Below are 18,424 nucleotides of genomic sequence, written 5' to 3' on the forward strand. Positions count from 1 at the left end.
GGAGTCTTGCTCTGCCGCACAGGCTGGAGTGCAGTGGCCGGCTCTCAGCTCACTGCAAGCTCCGCCTCCCGGGTTCACGCCATTCTCCTGTCTCAGCCTCCCGAGTAGCTGGGACTACAGGCGCCTGCCTCGTCGCCCAGCTAGTTTTTTGTATTTTTTAGTAGAGACGGGGTTTCACTGTATTAGCCAGGATGGTCTCGATCTCCTGACATCGAGATCCGCCCGTCTCGGCCTCCCAAAGTGCTGGGATTACAGGCTTGAGCCACCGCGCCAGGCCTATGATTCAGTCTTAAAAGAAGGAAAGCCTGACACACGCTACAACATGGATGAATCTTGAGGACATCATGCTGAGTGAAATAAGCCAGACACAAAAGGACAACTAATGTACAAGTTCACTGATATGAGGTACCTAGAGCAGTCGGATTCATAGAAACCGGGTTGGAATCAAGAGGTGACTGAGGACCACAAACATTTGGGTGCCAGCGAGGGGGTGAGGAGGTTGGGAACTTCTTTGTCCTTGGTTAGGTCACAATGCTTCTGTAAATCTCCAACAAAACATACTTAGTTGTTTACAAACTTCCCCTTTGGTATGGTTTGGCTGTGTCCCCACCCAAATCTCATCTTGAATAGTAGTTCCCAAAATCCCCACATGTGGTGGGAGGGGCTTGGTGGGAGGTAACTGAATCATGGGAGTGGTTTCCACGTGCTGTTCTTGTGATAGTGAGTGAGTTCTCATGAGATCTGATGGTTTTATAAGGGGCTGTTCCTGCTTTTGCTCAGCACTTCTCCTTCCTGCCATCATGTGAGGGAGGACATGTTTGCTTCCCCTTCTGCCATGATTGTAAGTCTCCTGAAGCCTCCCCAGCCATGCAGAACTGTGAGTCATTTAAACTTCTTTCCTTTATAAATTACCCAGTCTCAGGCAGTTCTTTATAGCAATGTAAGAACAGACTAATACACCCTTTAATCCCAGAGTTAGTTTCAAAAACTACATGATTGCTGTTTCGCATTTCATCTCAGTGCTCTAAAATTATCCTAGCCTACGTGCAGGAAAGGGTAAACGCCCCTTAAAGAAAAATGGAGTGAGTGATGTTAGTTTCTTGCTGTTTTACTGTTACACAATGATACGAGGCATAAGAGGGAGGAATTAGGATGGTTTTGTTATGTTAAGGTACTCGCACTACCTGTGAAGTGGTACAGTGTTATTTGAAAGAGACACACAGAGAAGATGCCATCCACGTGCCAAGGAGAGAGACCTGGAGCAGATCCTCCCTCACAGCCCTCATGAGGAACCTGCCCTGCAGACACTTTGATTTCCAATGTGGCCTCCAGCCCTGGGTGAGAATACATTTCTATTGTTTTCAGCCACCCGGTTTGCGGCGCTTTGTTACAGCAGCCCTAACAAAAACGAATGCTTGTATTTATGTATCTATGGAACTTTTTTATTTGGAAATGATTTTAGATTAACAGAAGAGTTGCAAAGGTATTCCAGAATGTTGCCTTCACTGTGCTCCCCTGGCTTTCCTTGTTATCTCACACAGCCACCGCACACTTAGCAGAACTGAGGAATTATCATTGGCATAATCCCATTTGCTACACTACGAACTTTTATTAGGATTTCCCCAGGTTCTCCAAGAATGTTGGCTTCTGGATTTATTTTGAAGGTGCAGCCACAAGGATTTCCTGGCCAATCAGCAAGGCAAGGAGTGAAAGACAACCCCAAGCTGTTTGTCTTGGCACTGCAAGGGTGGAGGTGCTATCAGCTGAGAAGGGAACAGATTAGGAGATGAAGAAGAGGCATTTAGTTTTGACCTTACATCTGAGATTCCATCCATGTGGACATGTTGAGTAGGTAATTGGATGTCAGAGTCTAGGGTTTGAGAGATAGAGGTCTAGGTTGAAATAAAAATGCAACTTAAGTGGCCACCCGCCCCCCTACCCCGGACCGAGGCTTAGAGAAAGGGGAGTTTTAGGAAAAAACTTCACTCTGTCCTAAAACCATAAAGAAAAGAAGGCAATGATTGCCAGCCAGCCAGCCATCTCTGGAGATTTCTTACAGATCTTTTCCCAGCAGGAGTGGCTAAGTGCCTGAAGGGAGGATGACCACAACCAGGTGAGGCAGAGGACAGATTAATGAGGCAGACAGAAGGTATCGATCAGCAAAGCCACCGTGGCATATGCTGGCCTGTGTACCCACAGATCCAGGTGCATGCTAAACCATGGCTGCTGTGCACGCCCCTGCATGAGCTCCCTCCCGTTCCTGCCCTTCCCTGCCTGGTAGGCAAAGGACAAGTCCTCCGACAGGCTCCCCGGGCTCCCTACCTCCCCAGCCCCAGCAGTCCCCAGCCCCAGCAGTCCCCAGCTCTGGGTCATGCCTGCACCCCCGCTGTTGTGCAGCCTGGGTTTCTTTCCATCCCTTCTCCTGGGTGCCCACATGCTTCTTCTGTACAGCAGCCTCTTCTTATTCACCTCCACGTCCTGAGACCAGCCCAGTGCCTGCCTGGCCCCTCACAAACACTCAGTAAATATTTGTGGGAATCAGCACACATGAGTTTCTGGAAGCCACTAACCAGGAGTGAGCAGAGCCAGGCAAAGAAGTGTGGACACCCTCAGAGGCTCTGTCTGACAGTGCAAGGGGCTGATATTTATCAGGAAATGTGACAGATGCGCCATGTGAACCAGGAAGACCTGTCAGCCCCCTCGGCCGTAGTAAGCCACTGCTTCACTCTCCCAGGGAGGCCACTGAGGACTCTGGGCTCTGCCTTTGCAGTGGGATGTCCGTCCACCCCTGCCCTTCTCTCAGGAGGAGCAGCTGCCCGTGACCCTGGACTTCAGCAGGAGAAGATGATCCTCTGGAATGGGATTATCTTCATCTTAAAGAGTACTAATTACGGTTGCTTCCCTTTTTTTTTTTTTGTTCTTTTTTTTTTTGTTTGTTTGTTTGTTTTGAGATGAAGTCTCGCTCTGTCGCCCAGGCTGGAGTGCAGTGGCGCCATATCAACTCACTGCAGCCTCTGCCTCCCAGGTTCAAGCAATTCTCATGCCTCAGCCTCCCGAGTAGCTGGGATTACAGGTACACGCCACCACGCCCAGCTAATTTTTGTATTTTTAGTAGAGATGGGGTTTCTCCATGTTGGCCAGTCTTGTCTTTAACTCCTGACCTCAAGTGATCTGCCTGCCTGGGCCTCCCAAAGTGCTGGGATTACAGGCATGAGCCACGGCGTCCAGCCAATTATTGTCACTTTTGAAATCTAGGGACACTCGGCTCTGGGGAAGGCACAGCCCTTTGATGTCCTGGGAGTTTCCTGTGACCCGGTAGGACAAGGGACAGTTTCTTGGGGCTGAAGTGGGGAAGCTGTGCCCTCATTAAGGATGCTCTGCACAGTGAGACCCGTGTTTTCCTTGGCGGCAGTGACAGCCACCTGAGCTCTGCACGTTCCCTAGGGCCAGATCTCTAAGGTCATGTGTGGTCACTCTAGACCGGCCACTGCAGCTCCTTTCCCAACACACGCATGTGCACGTGTGCACACACCCACTCCCATTCTATAAGCTCGGTGCAGCAGATGTGGCCACTTCAATTACACAGCGGCGCAGTGGGCTCTATGGCTCAGCATCCCCCGGGGAGCAGGAGGCCCCGCGGTTTGCAGTGAGGTGTGGAGAATGGAGCGGGCTCAGTGGTGTTAATGACAGCAGCCAGCACTCCCCGAGCAGCACTCGCGAACCGATCGCTCTTTAATTATCTGGAATTAAAACGCCGTCTTCACCCTCTTTATGTTATGGCGGAGGAAATCCGAGTGTCCATTAATTACCTGATCCATATGTGAAGTGTCACACATAATTTTTCCAGAGCCAAAGGGTTCTTGCTCCAAGATCTGCATCATCTCTTAATAATGATGCGGAGTGAAACGAGAGAGGACCCAGCCTCTAGAAGAGGACCTCAGAGCCTGGATCCGGCCAAGGCCAGGGTGGCGGCCAAGCTGAGGGCTTCACCTAGGGTGCCTGGGCACCAGCCCTGATGGGCTGAGGTTCCCCTGCAGCAGAGAGAGAACAAAGGCTCCAGAGACAGAATTAAGAGTTTGATAAACTCCTTCTATCAGAGTCCATTAAATAGAGAAGTGAATGAATATTAAAAGCAGAACACGAAATAAGTTTAAGCCACAGCACAAAGGATCTAGGTTAGATGGGAAGAAGGATTTTCCAGGAGGAGGAGAGAGTTGCAAACATGCTCAATGTTCCATGCTCCAGAAGCAGGAGGTTTCATGGCCTGTCCAGGGAGCAGTCCGCATTTGGAGGGAACGCCTGTGCCAGGGACCAGGGCAACGCCAAGAGAACAGTTAAAAATACCAAATACTACTGAGGTCACAGCCTGGCTGGCAGCCTTAGGACCATGCCCTGGGCACACAGAAGAGGAGAGGGACATAGAGATGGGATCAGAGAGATGCGAGTGCTTATTTCTAGCTGAACCATCAGTTTTGCCAACTGAAAACATTTTGACAGTTGAACAGGTCCTCAACAACCCAGACATCTCCCAGCCAGTACTTGATGGCTTTGAACCTGAGCCTTGGAGAGGTTATCAGTGATGGAGGAAAAAGCAAAGGCAGGCATCCCCTGTGGTTAAAGACCCCTCCCCCCGACTCCCCCAGCCAGGCTTCCTTCCAGGTTGATAGAGGGGGGTGCTTTTGTGATAGAGGGGGTGATGGAGGCAGTGACAGGATGGGGTGAGAAGACCCCTCTGTATCCTCCAGGGCCCTGTCTCTCACACACACACCTCCTCCCACCCTCAGTCAGCCCACGGTGGGTCCTCTCCTTGCCCCCAATTTACAGAAGGTGAGACTGAGGCCCAGGGCCAAGCCTCAAGTGGGTGGCAAAGCTGGCCCAGGTGCCCTAACTCTGGCCAAGACTGTCACTCACCAAAAGGACGGGGTGTCCCTCACACAGGGTGATCCGTGTCGCCCCACACACCCATGCTGCCTGTGTCTGGGTCTCCTGGAGCTTTCAGCCCATGAATGCCCCACAGATGGCACCTGGGCTGTGTCCACACGGTCCCCTCCTGCCCCTAACCCTGGGCCTCTGAGCCTCTGCTGCCTCCTGAGATCAGCCAGAGAGTAAGGCTTCTGGGCACCGCGCTCCAGGAGCTCACATCCTCTCCTTTCTGCGCGGCTTCATCCTCTCCAGTTTGACTCCTAACTGTTTTCTCCTCCTCTTCTAGTTTATCAGATCTCAGACGTGAGTCCACCTGTGGCTGGAGCCGCTCCCCTTTCTGGGGGAACACACCACCCGAGGGCAGGAAGTATGGGGCCCTCCTGGGCCACGTGGGTGTCCGCCTGGCATCCCTGCTGCCAGGACAAAGCCGGCTCCTGTTGCCCACCCCCCCTCGCACTCCTGCCGGGCTCTGAAGCTCTACCGAGGGCCCTCCTCCCCCAGCTGCCTGGAAACCTGGCTTCCACACTTTCCAGAGAGAACTGCAGTTGCTCCCCAAGACGGGTTGTGAAGACCACCTAGTTGGTCTTGCCTTAGTGGGAGCTGACACTCAGCAATTTGGGAGGGGGCTTTTTAAGAAAAAGATTACAAAATTGCAAATGAAAAGAGAAAGCCAGACCCCAAGAAAGAGAGGAGGCTCCTGGGCTTCAGCTGTATCTCTGCTCAGGCTCTGGGAAGCGGCAGGCACCTGGACAAACCTCAACCCAGGTGGGAGAGGTCCTAGGTCGACCCTGCAGCAAAGCGGCCAGGCCAGCCACCTCCTCCCGCCCCCACTGTCCCCTGTGTGCAGCAGCTCAGAGCATTGGCACTTTCAGGACCCAACCCTGGCAGGAGGGCTCACAATCCAACTTCTTGGGGACCCCAGTGAAAGAACCTTACCAGCCTCCATTTCCCAGACCCTCACTGCCCTGGGGCAGCCCACACCGGTCCCCCATGCCAGGCTTGTCTGAATAGGATGCCCAGGTCTCCTGGCAGCCCTGGCCCCCCAGCCTGGGGAAGCTGCCAGCCCTGCCGCATCCTGATCCCGGCTTCCACAGTCCTCCAGGCCCCGTCCTCCTTTCTCGGTTCCTTTCTGCCCAGCCCCTTCGTGGTGTAAGGGTGGTCACCTCCTTCCCAGCTACTGTCCTGTCTTTGGGGCTCAGGCTGAACCTGGAAGGGAACCAGGAAGGGAGGGGACTGCAGGGGAGGAGAGAAGAGGGGAAGAAGGAGGAGAAGGGAGAGGGGAGGGGAGCGTTTCTTGTTTACCGCCTGCGGCTTCTCCAGGCTCACTCACTCTCCCGCTTCATCTGAGAAATCTCTCCAGCCTCTCCCTCCCTCCGCCGCCCGCCTACTTTTTCCTGTCCATTACATCTTTCTTACATCTCCTGGAATAAAAAAACAATTCTCTTGTGCCACCTAATTCCCCCTCCTAACAGTTTAAGGCCATTATATTAAATAATGATAATCACAAGCATCTCTTTGTTCGTCTTCAACAGTCGCCTGTTCCTTTTAAAGCTCTCAAACCCAAGGTCACAGGCCCCTCCACTCAGCTTAGATAAATCTCTCCCACCGCCGAATTCTGACAAATCCCCGCGCCGGCCGGCCCTTTGTTGTGTATTCTTTGTTTGAAATATGGCATGCGGGGCGATGCGCCCAATGCCAGCCTTTCCACCTTTGCATATTAAATCGCCGCCGCTGTTTCCCGGGGAAGGGAAGGGAAGGGAAGGGAAAGGCGGCGCCTCCCCCTGCCTGACTCCGGCAGAAGAACCCCCGCAATCCTCCCCTCCCCGCCCCTCCCCCCACCGCTCCGCCAACCCAGGCCTCTCCCACGGTGGCGGCATCTCTTTTGTTCTCAGCTGCCTGCTCATCCCTGATCACCTGCCTGAAGACGAGCTCCCGAATCACTTACTCATAATAACTTGGTTAAATCAAAAAGTGCCATCATGCGCCCCCACATCAGCAGGGGCGAGTAGGTAAATGGAGAGGGTGGAAGGCCCCAGAAGGGACTGCACCAGGGGAGCCCAGGAAGGGGGCGGGGGCGCAGCACCCCTCCTCTGTGCCCTGAAGACCCTGCCCGTCCCTGCTTCCCTGCTGGGCCCCATCAGCCCCCAGGGACTTCTGGGATCCTGGCTCTACTCCGGGTCATCCTGTACTGGGCTGAATCGCGAACCTGTGAATGCAAGTCCTCCTGGAACTTGAGAATGCAGCCTTGTTGGAAATAGGGTCTTTGCAGATGTGATTAAGGTAAGGATGGAGATGAGGTCATCCTGGATTAGGGTGGGTCCTAAATCCAATGAGAGGGTCCTGGCAAGAAACAGGAATGAAGACCCAGAGACACACGGGCAAATCCAGGTGAAGCAGCAGCAGAGATTGGAGCCATGCGAGGGACGCCAGGGATCGCTGGGAGCCCCAGATCCAGGAGAGGGGCCTGCCACAGGTTCTCCCTCGGAGCCTCAGTGGGAACCAGCCCTGCGGACAACCTTGATTTCCCCCTTCTGGCTTCCAGAACTGGGAGAGGAATAATGGGAGAGGAATAATGTCTGTCACTTCAAGCTGCCCGGTTTGTGGATCTGTGTCCCAGCATCCCTGGGAAAGTGGAGCATCTTCTTCCCTTCCTCCGGGAGGCTGACAAGATCCATCCACACACAAGACCAGGAAGCAGAACCCACCCAGATGGTGAATGTTAAGATCCCTGGCATGAAACGGTCCAGGTCCAGGCCTTGGGGGCCCCCACACCCCAGATTCGTTGCCAGAGAAAGGCTGGAAGCTTCCAGAGCAGTTGCAGTCTTCTCTCCCCTGGGTTCCCCAGTGAGAGGGTGATGGTGGCCAGGCAGCCACCTCCTGGGGCCCGGCATGGTCGGCACTCCTCATTCCTGGTGCACAGAAGATGGAGCTGGCAGCCCAGGACCCGAGAGGCACCTTCAGGTGCAGAAAAGGGCTTTTCCTCCCTATGTGTGCACCTGTGACCTGCTGAAGCCACAGTAGGAGGCAGGGATCATATCTGTCCCTGCCTTAAATGCCCACCTGCTCCACCTGTCTCATCCCACCCTGGCAGGGTCCCTCGGAGCCTGATAGGGGCTAAGCTGCTCTCAGGTGGGCTGCAGGCTGGGCTGCTTGATGAGAGCAAGGCCCTTTGCTGGGGGTGGAAGGGAGTCAGGGCAGGGAGGGCCACAGGAGCCGCTTGCTCTGAGCCACGAGGGGATGTGGGTTTGGGTCTTCTGATCCTCTGAAAAGCAGGTGCCAGGAATGAATTGGATGTCCACAAGACTTGTTGCAGGGAAATGTCTGTGAAGGAGAAAGGAAAGAGAGCTGGGAGAGTTTCCTTCCATGATGCAGGACCAACCTATGCAGGGAGTCCGGAGGGAAGGAGGCCTGGGAGGAAGAGCCTCACAGAAAGCCCCAGCCAGCAGGTGGGAGCCCAGAGCAGAGACTGCCTGAGGGGTGGGGGAGGAGTGGCCAGTTGTGGTGTTCCCAAGCTTCTGCACGGGCTGGGAGAACGGTAGGGTGTCCAGGCTATGCAGAATTCACCCCTCCCTGGAGGACTCCTCTGGGAAGAAGGTGGTTGGGGAGCACCCGCAGGGGAGCTGCAAGAGCCAGGGAAGAAAGAGGGTGCTGGATGGGATGGTGGCACTGTATGAGTCTGTTCTCACACTGCTAGAAAGAACTACCTGAAACAGGGTAGCTTATAAAGAAAACAGGTTTAATGGATTCACAGTTCTGCATGGATGGGGAGACCTCAGGAAGCTTACAGTCATGGTGGAGGCAAAGGGGGAGCAAAGTATGTCTTACATGACAGCGGGAGAGAGTGAGAGTGAGGCGGGAAGTACCCTACTTTAAACCATCAGATCTCGTGAGAACTCCCTCACTTTCACGAGAACAGTATGAAGGAAATCCACCCCCATGATCCAATCACCTCCCTCCAGGTCCCTCCCCTGACATGTGGAGATTAAAATTCAAGATGAGATTTGAGTGGGGACACAGAGCCAAACCATATCAGGCACACCCCTGCTTTCTCCTGCTCTTCATGCTCCTAGATCCCCATTGGCCAAGGTCCTTCCCTCCTTTCCCAGGGGGCAGACGAGGATGCTGTCTCCACCGCAGGCTTCTCTCCCTCCCCAGAGCCAGCACCTGCCTCATCCAAAATCCCCAGCCCTGAGTTTCCTCTCCTCCTCCTCCCACAACCCGCCCTCCACCTTCTCCAGGCACCTCTGTTTCTGAGGTTGGTTATTCTCCAGCCTCACTTGTTATTTCAATTTCTTCTCTTCATTGCCCCTAATTTCACATATTTTCAGAGAGAGTCGAGGAAATGAGAAACTATGTCATCTTCAACATGAGCTTTGATAGAGACGAGAACAGGTTTGATTTTTTGTTTTTCTGTGAAAGGCTAGAGAGCAGATGAGGGAGGATGTCTTAGCGTGCATTCCATGTGGGAGCAGCCTGGGGGCCTTGCTCTCTGATCTGGTAAAGTCCAGCCTGAGAGCTGCCCCAGTTGGCCCAGGATCCTGCGCAGACTTTGAGGACAATAATACATCTACCTAATGGCTGGGCAGCCACTTATCCCTGCACTGGCACCTTGGGGCCGCCCCACTGCAAAACCCTCCTCTGTCCCTGCTCTGGAGGTCATTCGTGACCAGTCAGCACCATCTACATCCCCATCCGTGTGACCCTGGGCTGGGTGTGGGGGCGGGACTGGCAGCAGAGCAAGTTGGTCTCAGCTCTGGGGTGGGCTTCTGGCAGGTCAGGGGTTCAAACCTGCAGACCGCTGCAGACCACAGAAACAGGGGCAGCAGTGCGAGATGAAGCAGGTGGAAAGAGGAAGGTGGAAAGGTGGAAAGATGAAACAGGTGGAAAGAGAAAGGTCCCAAGAACTGTTCTCCTGGTCCTGGTGTGAAGCTCTCACAGGGTTGGGAAGTCAAGGTGGATGTGGTTGCCAAGTTCGTTTTCTAACTTCCCACCACGACAGGGCAGCCATTACAGGACCAAATGGCATTCTTTGTCCTACCGAGAAAAACATGCATGAGCGCTCCCAGGCTCTGCCGTCAGTGGGGGAGTGAAATTCCCAGCCACACTGGCTTCCAGCAGGGCGGTCTGTGTTGCCAGGACCGCTTGGGTACATTCACTCCAGCTCACATTCAGGTGACTTTGAGCTCGAGGGACCTGCAGAAATAATTGTGTGTGTCTTAAATTGCGTCCCTGTTGCGCGTCGGGTGTTGGAAGGGCAAACACCTTGAAGGTGGGGAGGTGGGTGCACGTGTACACAGATTGCACACAACAGAACAGGGGCTGAACCACTCAGGATCTCCTGCACTCAGGATCTCCCAGGCTGATACTGAAAATGTGAATCCACCCAACAGCAGGCCCTTAAAAAAAAAAACTAGGGCAGGTGACTCATGCCCTGGGGCCCAAACAACACATCCATGACACATGACTGAGCTTGGCCTCGCTTCCCTCCTCTCCAGAGGGCTGAATCAGGAGGCTCTCTGCAAAGAAAAGCCTGGGTCTTGGGAGAAAGACGGCACCTTCCTCAACTCAAGGTGACCCTTGAACAACCTGGGTTTGGACTGCATGGTCCACTTATGACTTATGCACGGATTTCCTTCCATCTCTGCCACCCGCGAGACAGCAAGACCTACCCCTCCTTGTCCTCTTCAGCCTCCTCAGCGTGAAGACAAGGAGGGTGAAGACCTTTATGATGATCCGATTCCATCTAATGAGTAAATATGTTTTCTCTCCCTTATCATCTTCTTAATAACATTTTCTTTTCTCCAGCTTACTTTATTGTAAGAACGCAGTAACATATAACTTACGAAATAAAACACACATAATGACATACAAAATATGTGCCATTGACTATGTTCTCGGCAAGGCTTCTGGTCAACAGCAGGCTATTAGTAGTTAAGTTTTGGGGGAGTCAAAAGTTACACGTGGATTTTCAAGTTACACAACACCGAGGGCAGTGGTGTGGGAGGCCTGCGCCTTCAACACACGAGCCTGATGTCCCTGTCCCTGTTCCTGCCTCAGCTCCCGCTGGACACGTCTGCCAATTCTTTGACAGTTGCTAAGTGTTGGGCCCTTGCCGGCCGCTATGACAGGGGTAGGGACAATGAGATGGAGCTGGTGTGCAGGGCCCCACCTTTCAGGAGCCTAGGGGCCCTCGGGAGAAGTCTGCACACCTGCTGTACCCTGCAGCCAGCACACCTGGTGTCACGCTCACCTTCCCCACTTAACCCGCCCCCTCCTCAGACTCCCAGGCAGTCACTGCTACCACCTGCTTCCTCACCTCTCAGATTCAGACCCTGGAGTTGTCACTGACTCTTCCCTTGCCCTCCCCAGTGTTCGAGTCTGGGCGACCCCAGTCCTGGTTCCCAAGCTGTTCATCCCTCGCCATGCATCCGCCTTTTCCACGCCTCCTGCTGCCACCCTGGTCACACTCTCCTCTCTCTGACCTGGACTTCCAGCTGCCCTCCCTGCCATCTCTGCTCCCCCAGGCTACCCTCTGCACAGGTGCAAGCCCAGTGAGGGACAATGGGTGTAAACATACACGCTCTGGTGTTGATGATGCATAGAATTAGGAAGGGTGATGAAGATTCATCTTCCAAGCGTGTCCCTTGAACAAGGAATTGCACCTCACCCTGGTCATGAATGTGTGGCAAGACAACGGGTGCCAAGTCCGCTGGGATTCAGCTGCAACCCAGGCCAGCTGTGTGCCTTCAGGTCAGTCACGTCTCTCTCTGGGTCTCAGTTCCCCCTAGGACATTAAGGGGGATGAGTGTGGGGACTTTCAGTAGCTTTGTTCAGTTTGCATCCTCTACTTCTATGCCTTAGTTGTCTGCATTTTCCTGGCTCCAACTTGCTTCTAAGGGGGTATCTGGGAACAGAAAGAAAGAGGAGAGGAAGGAGGGTCCTCCTTCCTGAGAAGCTGCAGTGGCAGCATCAGCCTTCAGGGTGAGGGGGCACCTGGCGGGGCAGTGGTCTCAGGAAGGCATGAGGGGAAGCCCCCCCACCCACCTCCATCCCGTGCTCCCCCGAGCTCTTGGCTGCTGGGCAGAGGGTTTTCCCGGCCGCTCTCTTGTGCCTTCCACCTTTGAGGATGAATTCTTTCTCCACCTTTGAGCACACTGACAAGATTAACGCCATGATTGGGAGGGGCTGCCACGGAGGCTCAGAGGTGTCTGAGCAATAACTCCTAATTCAGAATTTATCTAGGGCAACAAAGACAAGGGGCACTCCCCACCAGCACCGGCCCTGCCGGGAAGGAGAGGAGCCGGTCTGCAGGCTCATCGCCCACCGAAACATCCACTTTGCACACGCTTAATTATAACTTGGGTTGCTACAAACGGAAATGGACTAAACCCATTAAATCTATTTTTTCTCCCGTGGTGGGAGGGAGTATGGATTTCTTAAAGATAGAGAATTTAAATTAAGCTTTAAAACTGTGACTGAGCAAGATTTAATACTGACAATTAGCCTGGACCAACAGTGAATCACCCTGGCAGGGTAATTTACATATGGTCCGTGTGCCCACGAGGCGGACAGCACATTGCCCTGCAACTTAGTGCAAGGAAAGAGGCTCCGTCCCTTCTGGAGCTGCAGCCTTGTGGGGCAGGGGCTGTTGAGAGCTTCCCATCCCAGTGGCCTGACGTGGCAGGAGCAGGGTGGGCTGTCCCATTTTACAGGGTCTGCCTGGCAGACAGCTACCCAGACGTCTCAGACCCTGCTCCCTGGAATGGGAGTGGTCAATGCAGCTATTTCAGGGCTTGGAAAGGGAAAATCTTGCCTCTTCATTCCAGGGAGGACATGTCGTAGTACATGGAGCTCAGAGTTTTTGGAGGGCTTCTTTTCTTTTCTTTTTAATTTTTTTGAGACAGAGTCTCACTCTGTCGCCCAGGCTGGAGGGCAGTGGCATGATCTCAGCTCACTGCAGCCTCTGCCTCCTGGGTTCCAGAGATTCTTGTGCCTCAGTCTCCCAAGTAGCTGGGACTACAGGTGCATGCAACAACACCCAGCTAATTTTTTGTAGTTTTAGTAGAGAAGAGGTTTTGCTATGTTGGCCAGGATGGTCTCGAACTCCTGACCTCAAATGATCCACCTGCCTCTGCCTCCCAAAGTGCTGGGATTACAGGCGTGAGCCACCATGCCTGGCCTTATTTTTATTTTTATTTTTTCTGGGTATGTGGTTGGTGTATATATTTGTGAGGCACATGAGATGTTTTGATACAGGCTGCAATATGAAATACACACACCATGGAGAGTAGGGTACCCATCCCCTCAAGCATTTATCCTTTGAGTGACAAACAATCCAAAGACACTCTTTAAGTTATTGCAAAATGTACAATTAAGTCATTATTGGCTATAGTCACCCTATTGTGCTACCAAATAGTAGGTCTTATTCATTCTTTTTTTTTTTTTTTTTTTTTTTTTTTTGGCACCCATTCTGGTTGCTCTGGCCCTGGGGAGCTGAGTGGGCTGGGCACTCACTTCTCCACTCTGAACATCAGCCTCTTTGTCTGTAAAATGGGCTGAGTAGGCTTGGCGTTCCCTTCTCCACTCTGAATCTCAGTCTCCTTGTCTGCAAAATGGGAAGCACTTGCTCATCATTGTTCTTGGGATTGGTTGGATGGAAGCATGGGTGGCTGGGTGGGTGGAAGGGGGAGGGGAGTTGATCTACGCCCTTCCAGGGCTGCATTCATAGCAAAAGCCCACGAGTTGATTGGAGAGGTGAGCAGGTGGATCTCTGCTCTGTTCCTGTCTCCTTTGACTTTATTCCAGGAACCCAAGGGAGCAGGGAGCAGAGGGGAAGGCTGGGGGAGGGGAGCAGGGAGGCTGTTATTTCCTTAGCAAGGGGCTGCGGGAGGATGGGCAGGGGGTGTGCTGGGCAGGAGTTGGATCATTCTGCAATGACATGGGGGTGTCTCCTCTCACCTGGCCCACTTGCATCCCCTGGGGGCTCCCTGTTACAATCTGTGACCCCGAGGGACATAACAGCAATAAAACCAACCCCTCCCACCCCTGGCCCCCTGAAGCCTTCGGTCCAGCAGAGAAGTCAGACAACAAAGCATCAGTCACATTTTAAGAAATGGTGACAACTATTCAAAATAGCCAAAAGGTTGAAGGAACCCAACTGATGAATGGTTAAACCCAGTATGATGAATCCACACGGTGGCCACATGCAATGATGCCAGTGGACCTTGAAAACATGCACAGGGAAAGAAGCCCAGACATAAACGCCACATACGGCCTGATCCCATTTATATGAAATATCCATGGTCCTCAATTTTGGTGGTGGAGCCAGAGGGGGACATGGAACAAGGTCAGGGCGGGACCTTGCCCCTGGAATGCCAGGCGTCTCTGCTTCGTCATGGGTGGAGAAAGCAAAACCAATCTTTCCTTCAAGACTCCACTCCCCTGAACACCTGAGAGGTCACAGTCACCTGGGCCACCTATCCATTCCCATGGGACTGCTGGCTCCTGGCAGGAAGGAGTTGCTCTTGTCTGCCTCTGAGTCACCCCTGCTGCCTTCACATATGAAGCAGCCAATAAATACCTCCAAGTGGGGTGAAAAATGCCAAGGGAAGCCCCTTTGGTCCCAGGGCCAGGGTGAGCTCAGGCAGGGGTGGGAGGGGCATTGGGGAGCAGCAAGGCAAGTGCAGCAGCATCACGATGCTGCTAAGGAAACTGAAACTGAGGTCCAGGCGTGGTGGCTCACGCCTGTAATCCCAACACTTTGGGAGACCCAGCTGGGTGGATCACTTGAGGTCAGGTGTATGAGACCAGACTGGCCAACATGGGGAAACCTATTTCTACTAAAAATACAAAGATTAGCAGGCATGGTGGCACATGCCTGTCATCTCAGCTACTAGGGAGGCTGAGGCTGAGGCAGGAGAATGGCTTGAACCAGGAAGGCGGAGGTTGCAGTGAGCTGAGATTGTGCCATTGCACAATCTCCAGCCTGGGCAACAGAGAGAGGCTCCATCTCAAAACAAACAAACAAAATATACTGAAACTGAGAGCGGTTAAGTCCCTGGCCCCAGGTCAAACCAGGAGACCGCCTTGGAGTGGTGGTTTCTCTTTTTCCACAGTCCAGGAAGGTGTCTCACATCTCCAAATGAAGGATGCTGGTGGGGTAGAACAGAGGTGACCTGGAGAGTTACTTGACCCTTGAAAAATCCCTGCAAACTCTTTGTGGGCAATGTACAGAGAAGGCCACAGACACAGCACAGAGACAGACAACATTCTGAGAGCCTGCAGAGCCCTTTCCAATCTGCAGGGCATCCCCACACCCCCAGCATGTCCCACTCCTGCCCCTACTCTCAGTCAGTTCTTTTCATCTGGGCCTTCTAAGGAGTGGGCACCGAGTGGCTTTGTTGTTGTTAAATTGCTTAACAAACGTTATAATGGGTAAGTGTGCAGAGAATGAAGAACGCTAAGCACTGTGCTCGGCATTTGACATGCATTGCCCCACTTGGTCCCCCCAACAGCTATTGTCATCTCTATTATGCCATCAACCTAAATAACAAACAGCAAGCAGCTCTCTAGAAGAAAAAGATACTTATTCATGAATAGGGCATCGCAATGGGAAGACGCGTGCTGTAGTAAACAATATGCATGTGAGGGAGGTAAAGGAAGACAAATAGTATTAAAGGGAAAATAAAATAAAATAAAATAAGGAGGATTACATAGTTGTTCTGTAAAGATTATCCTTGGCTACAAGGACCAATAACAAGGGTGATGCCAGGGTGGACAGGCAGTTTCTGAGCAGGTGTCCTGCAGAATGTATCTGTTGTGTAAGGTTGTAATGACCTTTGTACAAGGTTGTGTTTTTTGCAGGGTCTTTTGGACAGTTTTTGTTATCAGGCATTTATGCATAATAACCCTCTCTTCATGGTCTTCTCCAGATTTATTTGTCAGAGTGGACTCCATTTTGATTCTGACAATTGCTGATGAGGAAACTGAAACTGAGAGAGGTTAAGACCTCTGCCCCAGATCACCCAGGTGGTAAGTGGCAGAGCTAAGACTATCTCAGCTGCTCTGGACCTAGAGCCTCAGGCCAGAGCCCTTTTTCCCATGACTTGATTCTATCTCCCAGAAGGGCAAAGGGATGGGTGGATGGAGGGATGGGTGGAAGAATAGATAGATGGAGGGAGAGAAGAATGTGTGGATGGACGGACGGATGGATGGATGGATGGATGGATGGATGGATGGATGGATGGATAGAGGTATGGAGGGATGGAGAGGTGGAGGGATGGATGGACGGACGGATGAATGGACGGACGGATGGATGGATTGATGGGATGGATAAATGGAGGAAGGGATGGAGAGATGCATGGATGGAAGAACGTATGGACAGATAGATGGGTGAATGGAGGGATAGAAGGATGGAGAGGTGGAGGGATGGGGCGACAGATGAAGGGATGGATGGATAGATGGAGGAAGGGATGGAGGGCTGTATGAATGCAAGAATGTATGGACAGATAGATGGGTGAATGGAGGAATAGAGGGATGGAGAGTGGATGGATGGGGAGATGGATGGAGGAATAGAGGGATGGATGGATTGATGGAGGAAGCATAGAGGGATGCATGGATGGAATAATGTATGGACAGATAGATGGGTGAATGGAGGGATAGAGGGGTGGAGAGGTGGAGGCATGGGGTGATGGATGGAGGGATGAAGGGATGGAGGGAGGGAGGGATGCATATGTGAATGGTGAATGGGCAAGCCTTCATCTCCTTCCATGGCCATGCTCATGGCCACGTGGGCTGTCCTGTCATCAGACCTCATAAATCTGTACCAGTAAACAGGCTCTGGCTTCAAGCAGAGACAAACTTCTATGAAAGGCAGTTTGTTGGTCCGAAATAATTGCCTCCTATCAGGATGTGTTAAAACTGAGGAGTAACAAGGGCTGCGGTTACCTTAAGATTTATGGCACATGACATGCCATTCTTTTCACCACAACACATTTGCATAAAATGCTTATATTACTGCAGCTTCATCGGACCTGAAAATGCAATATGATTCCAATAACATTTCTCTGGAGATAGACAATGGGCTGAAACAAAAACACTATGTGTTGCCTTGGCTCTGTGTCTTTATTAACAAACATGCCAGGATGCATTGCTAAAATTGCACAATTTAAATGGCATGAAAACCCCCACCTCACACAGGGTGGCTCTCTAGCTTCCTCAGATCCATCTTGCTATTTCCTGAGTGTCAACGCATTGCTTTAAATATGTAATAAAGCCCTTGCTTGAGATGCTAGCACTGCTGCAATTCAACTTACTTGCCCATCTGGCATCACTTTGCATTTTCAGTGAAGACTTCGTGGCTTGAGATATTAGGTTTTCTGGTTTCAAATTCTTTGCTCTTTCCATCAAAAAGATAGTTCAACGTTGGAAAATACTCTTACATGGGCTGTGAGTACCGGCTCCCAGCTGCCAGTTGGATGGATGGAACAGAGCCTTCCTGGAGGCAGGGACTGGCCTGCGAGGCCTTCAAGGTCTCTTCTCACTATAAATGGGAATTCATAGCTGGAGAGGTGGGCAGAACCCAACGGGGGATGGCACTGCCATCTGGTGATGTGAGTTCACCTCAACCCATAGCTGTCCCTTTAACATCTGGTGGCATGAAAATCAAGACCAAGGCCAAACATGTGGGAAGAGCCTCAGCCTCATTCATAATTAAAGAAATGCAAATTACAACCACAAAATAAGATTTTTCACCCATCCAACTGGGAAAACAGCAAAGGCTTTTTGGGAATAGGCACAGTGGAAACGGGGATAATATCTTTAGATCCTTGCTACTCAAAGCAGGGTTTAAAGACCAGCAGTATCAGCCTCACTCAGGGCTTGAAAAAAATACAGATTTCCAGGCACCAATCAGGACCTGCTGGTTGGAAACCAGAGGTGGGGCCCAGGAATATGCATTCTAACAAGCTCTCCAGGTAATTCTGATACAGCCTGAAGTTTGAGAACCACTGCTTTAAAGGGTATTTTGGCCCAGAAATTTCACTCCTTTCTTTTTCCTATTACATTTTCTGATTGGTTATTACTGGAGTGTGTGAAAAAAATTGATTCTGTTTATGTTGAGCTTCTATCTAGTCATCTTGCTAAATTCTCCTACTAGTTCTAATAATTTGTCAGTTGAGTCTACTGTATATTCTATGTAGAAGATTCTATTGTCGGCTGGGTGCAGTGGCTCACGCCTGTAATCCCAGCATTTTGGGAAGCTGAGGCGGGTGGGTCATGAGGTCAGGAGTTCAAGACTAACCTGGACAAGTGAAACCCTGTCTCTACTAAAAACACAAAAATTAGCTGGGCATGGTGGACCGGCGCCTGTAATCCCAGCTACTCAGGAAGCTGAGGCAGAGAATTGCTTGAACCCAGGAGGTGGAGGTTTCAGTGAGCAGAGATCATGCCACTGCACTCCAGTTTGGGTGAGACTCCATCTCAAAAAAAAAAAAAAAAAAAA

The sequence above is a fragment of the Rhinopithecus bieti genome, unplaced genomic scaffold, assembly GCF_001698545.2.
Source record: "Rhinopithecus bieti isolate Rb0 unplaced genomic scaffold, ASM169854v2 scaffold_9899, whole genome shotgun sequence".
Classification (NCBI taxonomy): domain Eukaryota; kingdom Metazoa; phylum Chordata; class Mammalia; order Primates; family Cercopithecidae; genus Rhinopithecus; species Rhinopithecus bieti.